Below are 8,682 nucleotides of genomic sequence, written 5' to 3'. Positions count from 1 at the left end.
CTCCGAACCATTACCCACAAGACCCCAAAGTCAGTTTTTAAGAGAGAAAGAGGCAAACTTCTTTCCTTTCATTGGTGAAAGCATCTTGGAGAGTAAGTCCCCACCTTTATTTGTTCCTTTTCCTTTCTTCTTCAAGTTCTATGATTAGTTTAAAGTCCATTAATGGTTGGTGAAAATCCTAGAACCATAGAATTAGTAAACCCTTAAATAATTAATGGGTTGTTGATTTCGTTGTTGACTAATCATCCAGGAATATAGATTATTACTTTGAGACTTAGGGTTCTAATAAAAATGGAAACTTTGTCCTAAAATCTGTTTGAAAGGGTTAAATTGATTAGAAACTCATGAATTGAAGGTTAATGATTGTAGAGATAGAAGTTATGATAAATTCACAATTAAAGGATGGTTTCATCCATTAAAAAAGGGTAGAAGTAAGTGGTCTTCTTCCCAAATTGTTGTTCTTGTTTAAATACATGGTTTGTTGCTTACTTAGCATCATATTGTTTGACTTTGACCGTTCGAGGCGCTTCGGAAACGAAGGGGTGTGGAGTAGTTCGTGGCTCTTTCCGTTGCATTCAAGGTAGGTTACGCTTACTTTAGTTAGACTTTGATTAGCGAAACATATGTATTGTGTAGAATTTACGGGAGAAAGTATGATTAGGTCTTTGGACATGGTGTTGGTTGGATACTAGCTAGGATGGTATGGCCTCTGATTTTATGGGCTTGTCGCCATTACTTTATGTAGTGAAATATGAGGTGTAGTTGTATTCATACTGTGACGATTCAAGATGGATTTCTATTAGGTTGATTGTTGTTGATGGTGACTCGTTGCCCTGTTATTGTAATTAGACTTATTACCTAAATTGTCGTGTTGTACTCAGTTCTCTCTTATTGTGACACATATCATCGGAGAAAGGAAGGATAATGAGTTTAGACTTGAATTGTGATATAAACTTATGATAGTACTCAGATGAAATCTTGATTATCATTTACTGTTGATAATGATATCGTGCATGACATACATACTCATTCATATGCATATTAATATTGGATTATAACTTGGTATTGATGATGATAAATGAGAAAATAGAGCACCTTGGTGATACAAGAGTTAGTTGTGAGGTGTACTTGTTATATTTGGAGTAAAGAGGGACATAGACTCTTTATGTTGACAGAGATGGTTAGTATGATTCATTCCATAGGTGAGATGATTTATCGAAAGTGCTCGGATGGTTTATGGCCTTGTGACTTGCCCCTTTATTTGCACTTGACTTCATTGATTGATCATGCTTACTATAGAGTTGATTTACATAAGTCTTGATAGGGCTTATGGTGTTGTGAATTCCATAGCATATTCGTTGGCATTTATTGCATTGATTTAGCATTTATGCATTCATACATTCATACATGATGGAAATGGTTTGGAACTGATTAATGAAAGATTTATGGTATCTATAAGAGAAAAATGTTTTAAATGCCCGATGGGAAATGGTTCCGGGTGATGTGATATTATATGATATGATTTGATAAAGATCCTCCGTGGGCAAAGATCCGGAGACTCGTTACCGTTGGGCAAAGATCCGGAACGAGTGGTACATGGACACCATGGGTCCCCTGCAGGTCATGACTATTTGGCAAAGATACCAAATCATGTGTGTACACGAGTGATGAGTGACTGAGGAGTGAGGTATTTGGCCAGTGCATTGCATGCACTTCATCGTATTTTGCATTGCATATCATTACATTTTATTCTGCATTATTATATGCTCGTTTAGTTCTAATTTTGGTATGGTTTGTTGAATGGCTATTATGATATAGATATGACCATTGACTGAGTTAAATTGTGGATTAGTAACTCTACCTAGGGACGGAACTTGGACTTGTGATTATCAGGTGAGATTATTGAGACTTGATAGACTTGCGGTTTAGAAGCTTCATCTTAGGTTGTGACTCTGTTATGGGATATTCTGTGACTCGAATTTGAGTATTAAGTGTCTATCTGTTTATCTTGTTGATTTTATACTTATATGCGTGAACTAATCTTAGTCAGCCTATGGCTTCTGGGGTATATAGTGTTTGTACTGATGCTACCTTGTTGCACCCCTTTTGAGTGCAATTTTTTTTTCCAGAGATTTCATCCAGACTATATCTCTAGCTTGAAGCTAGTTAGCTTGATCAGATCCGAGGGTGAGCTTCTATCCATGCCATGCCACCTGAAGATCTCTCTTTCCAAATGTCTACTTTAAATTTCAGACATTATTTATTATTATATTTGACATATATTTCATTCTTTAGACATTCCCCAATGCTCCAGTGCGGAGGTGTGAGAGGTTGGCTATGAATGGTTTCAGGAGAGGTAAAGGGAGGCCGAAGAAGAATTGGGGAGAGGTGATTAGGCGGGGGGATATGACACGAGTTCGACCACCGAGGACATGACCTTAGATAGGAGGTTGTGGAGGACTCGTATTAGGATAGAAGGCTAGGTGGCGTACCCTTTCACCATAGTAGTTGCAGTTTTGCTCACTTGTCTATTGCCTTTTGGTTTATGCATTTGATTGCTGCTTATATTTGTTGGGACGTTGAACTTTGATTATTTTTTATTTTTTATTTTTTTATTTTTTTGAAACTGGTAACTTTTCTTTGATTATTTTATTTATCTTTAGTATTCAATGCTTCTTACTTTCTGGATGGTTCTACCATGACTTTCTCGCTTTTGGTATTCGTGTTATCATAGTGCTTTCGATATACTTGGCCCTATCTGACCTTTTATCTTGTTTTCCTCATATCTTCCTCTCTTCTCCTCTCTTGAGCCGAGGGTCTCTCGGAAACAGCCGCCCTACCTCTCAAGGTGGGGGTTAGGTCTGCGTACACTTTACCCTCCCCAGACCCCACATGGTGGGACTATACTGGGCTTGTTGTTGTTGTGTTGTTGTAGTCCTTGTACGATGACTTTCAAATTCTAGGGATGTATAGTTAGACTTCCGCAATTGTATTATTTATTATCTATGACTTGGTAGACTATTTATTCATTCACATGTTCATTGATTGTTTAAGCATAAATGATTAAAGAAGTTAAAATTGGCTAGTGATTAGTGGGTTAACGGGTAAGGGTTCGCCTACTAGTGATAATAAGGTGGGTGCCCGCACGATCGGTAATTTGGGTCATGACAAGAATTATATGTTACAATCTTTTGGTTTGGGTCTTATGACTTAACGTGGTGCGCACGAATATTACTCTTAAGGTTTTTACTAGTTTATGTTGTCAGAGTTCTTGTACTTGCTTATTATTTTTGATGATGTAAAAAGGGGGAAGATTCAGTTCATATATAGAAATGTGCGAACATCAGATATATCAGGCACAATCATTACATGACCATAGAAGATTGAAGATGGTCCAAGAGGAAAATTGAAAGCTGCTTACATAGATATATACCCAGTTGCCACTTAGGAAACACTATTTATAAAAGAACTGTTTTTTACTTATAAAAGAACAATCCTATTAGAAGGTACTGGATGGAGAGTTATAAGAAAGGAAAATAATAGAGTGATAAGGTTGGAGGAGAAATTATAAGGAAGGAAAAATTATGAAGTGATAAGGTTGGAATTATAAGGAGGAAGAGACTATGTAGAGATAAAGATGGAAACATTATGTCCTGAGCTAAAGAACCTAGTCCTCATACATATATCATCAGATAACACACATATACAGGTTCTACATAACTTAGCCATGTATAAGGTTGCAATGAGTGGATGGTTAGTCCCTACAAGAAGATTAAGTAATTCCTCTTACTTAGTCTTACCGACTCAGCGAACTTACAAACCTTCTTTGAAATTGACGATGAACTATTGCGATCTTACAAACCTAATGTAGTAAGCCAAAGTTGTATCAATACGGAAGTTTTAGTTGTTGACACCTAATTTTTGGCCTCCCGTAATTTATTTTAAGGGCTCGGAGTCCTTGGACAATAAATAAAATCAGCTGTGCACCCTAAAGGGTCTACGTAATTTTTATGAAATTATTTGGGATAATATTTCACCCTTTTAAATTGACAAAGAAATCTTCAGGGTAATTTTAATTTTTTATGGAAATTGATGATATTCAAAGAATATTTTTTTATTGAAAGGGGCAAGAAAACCCTTTTGGATAATTATTTGTTTAATTAATTAAATCAAGGAAAATTAGTTTAATGAGTAGTTTTATTCCAATTTATTGTCCAAGGCACTTTGAGTAATTAAAAGAAGTAATCATTTTACCCTTTAAATCTTGATTCTGTGTGCATTTGCGTAGTTGATTAATTTTTCTTTTATCTGGTTAATTAATTCAAAACCAGTATCTGCAAAATGATTTTTATTTTTATTTATGAGTCATGATTTAAATTATTTAAGTCCTGATGTACCAATAATTAGTTTTTCTTTATTTATTTATTATTTTATTTTCCCCCAACCCTATATATATATAATAATATAATAATAAAAGAATGGGCCCAGCGTTTTTTTTTAGAAAAAATAAAGGACCAGGACCCACTCCATTAAGGGGTTAAAAGGGGTGGGGGGGGAGTATTATACTCCTCCCACGCGTTTCACAAAAGAGGACCTTAGGGTGCATTGCGTAAACAAAAGAGAGGAGAGGAAGCTAGGGGTAAAACCCTAGGGCCGCCTTCTGTTCCACCACCTACCCCGCCTCATTTTTTAGCCCTGTCCCATTGTGGGAGCGCGTGACGTGAAGGAGAGGACGAAGCATTAATAGCTTCGTCCTTCTCTCACCAGAAAACCGGCCAAACAGGCCCTTAAAGGTACTACCTCCCATTTTTATATGTATTTCCATCATCATTGCTAGTCTTGGTGTATTTGAACCATTGACTTCGTTTTTACCATAGATCTTAGCCGTGTATTTGAGTTTGTGAGTAAGACTTGCATAAAATTTGCAAGTCCCACATCATTGGTTAGAGTTCTAAGAGCCATTCTGGGGTTTCTATAAAATAGAAACCCCTATTTATTTGAGAAAAGGGGTTCGAAACCACAAAGAGACTGAAAATCGCTATTTTTAGTCTTAAGAGTTCCAAAGTCAAAATTTCATTTTAAACTTAAGTTTTTTAAGTTTTCCCAGTTCTAAAATTTATATTTTATTTGTTTTGTGGTGTTCGTGGTGGTTTGAGTTTGGCGTTGGAGCACAAGGGCTTCCAAATCCATCGCTTGACCCCGGTTGCACTCACAAAAGGTAAATTCCTTTTAGTTTAATGCTTTACATTTATGTAATGTCATGTTAATAAGTTTCTGTTTAAGTTAGTATTTTAGTTCATTGTTTCCATACATAGATTCTGCTTATGTTGTGTTTAGTTAATAAGAATATGTGAGATTTTATGATGAAGCTTAAGTAGCTATTGTTCTTTATGCTTAGCTTCTGTTTTGTGTGATGTTTAGGTGGCATCATTGTATGGTTTATGATAGGATTTAAGTCAGTACATTATCTTATCACCTTCATATCTTGACTCTGCCTACACTATACCTAGTTAAGGGGTGTGTGTGTAGTTTAGGATAGATGTCTGAGTCCATCTGCTGGTCTGTTCCCTTTCTTTTCAGTTTATGTCCATGTTATACCTGGTTAAGACAATTGTTTGTAGTTCAAGACAAAGCTCAGAACCTGATATACTTATTGTGGTTCCCTCTTGATCTTGTCTGCATTTTGCTTACCTAGGGAGTTTCATGTGAGTTATAGAATAGTTTCAAATTGATAGGTTCTTTTGACTCAGCTTCTTAGTCTGGACTTCTGTTCATGCTTTGTGACTAGTTGCTCCCTTTTCCTTATATCTAATCTAGGCTATAATATTAAGCTGATGAACCTGCCTCACTTAGATTTCCATTTGCCTCTCCTGCTTATACCTTTGGCTGTTCAGTTGTGACTAAGGACCTTTAAGTGTGGCTTGGGACCAGAGTTTGAGTTGAGGGGGTTTGTCTAATATGGATTTTCCTCTGGATTTCCTGTTTTATTATGATTGTCTAGACATCTTTAAGTGTTCTATGTAAGGGTCTGGGTTGTCGTTTATACTAATTTATTGCTTGGTCAAGTCCTGTGCTCTGTATTAGGGTCAAGATAGGTCTGTTGAAATCATGAGTGGTCTAGTCCTGTGTATCTCATGTAATAAACTAGGTTCATGGGGTTAGTTTGAAGTCACAAGCTCTTTTGAATGACTTGATTTGCCTTATGTCTTGTTATTTATCACTTGGAGGTTTATCTTGGTCTGGAGGATAATAAAGGGAGGGGGGGGAGGGGGGTCAAGAGGTCTGTCTTAAGTAAATTGCCTAATCTGGACATTGCTTGTTCTATGTGGTCATGTGTTGGTTGGGAGTTGAAGTCTTGGACTTAGCTTGATCATAGTTTTCCTTGCTTGATCACATGTGTCATGTTAAGGTTGAGGTCTTGTTATGTCAGAGGTTTGCCATGTTGAATCAGGTCTGGTCATTGCTTGTCCTATGTGGTTATGTGTTAGTGGGGAGTTTGATGTATTGAATTTAGTTTGATCATAGTCTGTCCTGCTTGATCACATGTGTCATAGGAAAGTCAAGTTTTATTATGTTTGAACCCAATCTGATTATTGCTTGTTTTATGTGGTTATGTGTCAAGAAACAGTAAAGGCTCATTATGTTGAACTTTAGCCTGGTTGTCAGTGTCTCACCTGATCATGTACTTGTTGGAAAGATTGAAAAGTCTAAAAAGAATTGGACCTAGTCTAGTTATCACATTGTCTTCTCTTAAATAATTTTATTTGTTTGAAAGTTGAAGTTGTCATGTCTTTGGACCTGGCTAGATCATGTCTATTCTCTAATGGTACTTTGGTTCTAAAAAAGTAAAAAATGTCCTGTGTGCTCTTTGTGGATTCCCACTGGTTTCACTTAGCAACTGGTTTGGCCTGATTCCTGTTGTCTCACCTAAATCTTACTTGATAAAACTTGGCATTTTGGGGTCACAATAGTGTATATTGAAACAAAGGTTTTAAAAGGTGATTCTGGGGGGAAGGGTTTTAACTTGACCAAGGTACTTCACTTAGCTCTGCTTCTGTTTGGTTGTCCTATTTGTGGTAAATATGGGAATTTGTTAGACTATCTCTGAGTAGAACATGTGGAGCGTGTGGTTATGATGTGTTTGAGTCTAAAAGGTTTTTCTAAGGTTGCTATAATAAGATAGGTTCAGGGCAGTTCTAAGATGGCCCATGCCTGATAAAAAGAGGAGGCAAATCACCTAGTCTAACAGGTTGATTAAGAGGTGATTGTTATGTTTGTTTCTCATCTAGCAAAAGGTACATGGCTATTCTGGTGAAAGGGGGAAAAGAAGGATTTTAAGGTTGATAGTTTGGCTAGGAGTGTATGCATGTGTGTGTGGCCCATGGGCCATATCTGTGTGCAGGAAAACCTTTTCTTTTGAGAACTTGCCACCTAGTTACAATAATAGATAAGTAAAGGATAAAAGAAGGAAGGATGATGCGATATTTGGGATTTTTGTTACAAATATTGTTTAACTTGTCCTTGTGTGGTCTTCTTTGGACACTGTGGTGTTTTCTTTTGATACTGAGAGATGAATTCTTTAAAAAAAAAGAGTGGTGATAAGGCTAAAATGATGGTGTGGAAGTCTGTTGACTGTCTCCTTGTGTGGCCTGATCCTGATGGAAAAGAAAATGTGTACTCTTTCCTTTGAACTACACTGTGGTAAAAAAACAAAGACTTTTCTATGATCTTCGTTTTAAGTCTGAAGTTGTTAGGAAAAACTAGTTTGATTGTCATTTGTTATATGTCCATGGTGTGTCTGTTTTCCAGTACTCTAAGGGAATTTGATAAAAAGACTTTTTGGGTTCATTTTGGAAATTATGTGGTATAATTAAATTGTCCTAGATCTTCCATGGCCTTTAGTGGAGTCACTAAGGTATGACGGGGAGGGCATAAAGGAGAGGAAAGAGGTCTTAGCAGAGTGAAAGTGGGCCTGGGCATGAACTGGAGTTAATGACCAGTGGAACCCAGGATCCCTTTGTTGAAAAGGAGATTCAGGAGGAGGAGATGGGGAGGTGGTGACCCCACCCCATCCTGCTTCCCCTTTCCTTACCCTGAGATCACATCCTTTTCTTTTAGAACTATTTTTCATGGCTTTGGGATACATAAAGATACAAAGTGATTTTGGAACAGCTTAACTGTGTCTAACAGGGAGGGAAAGGCACATCTAGAAGAAATTAAGCTACTGTTAATACTGGTCAAGTTTGAGTGTCATGTGATTCCCACTTTGCCCCTTTCTGAAAAATCCCTTTTGTCTGAAAGACCTAGTAGGTTTTCCTGAGCCTTACTTGTTTGAAATTGGTTATGTGTAAAGAGAAAATGGGGCTGATGGTTGTGTTATGTAGACCTGAGTCCATCTGTGAGAAGTTGCGGTTAAGTGTGTTATGTGCCATTTACTTTCTTTGTTGGCCATATGCCTTTGTCTACTTTTTCTAACTTGCATCATCCATGACTGATATCTGAGACCTGCAACCTGGTTTATTGGTTTAGTCTTGTCCCTTATGTGATGTTTGGTTTCTTTGTTCGCCAAAACTGTGGTCATGCTATGATTTCATTTCTTGCCTTTCTCTTCCTCCCCTTCTGTGCATTGAGAAAAGGCCTTAGAGTGGTTTAGAATATGTTGAAGGAATGCTTTCAGGAGCC

Source organism: Lycium ferocissimum, chromosome 12 (genome assembly GCF_029784015.1).
Source record: "Lycium ferocissimum isolate CSIRO_LF1 chromosome 12, AGI_CSIRO_Lferr_CH_V1, whole genome shotgun sequence".
NCBI lineage: Eukaryota > Viridiplantae > Streptophyta > Magnoliopsida > Solanales > Solanaceae > Lycium > Lycium ferocissimum.
The sequence above is the reverse complement of the archived record's forward strand: the minus strand, read 5'-3'. Positions refer to the sequence as shown.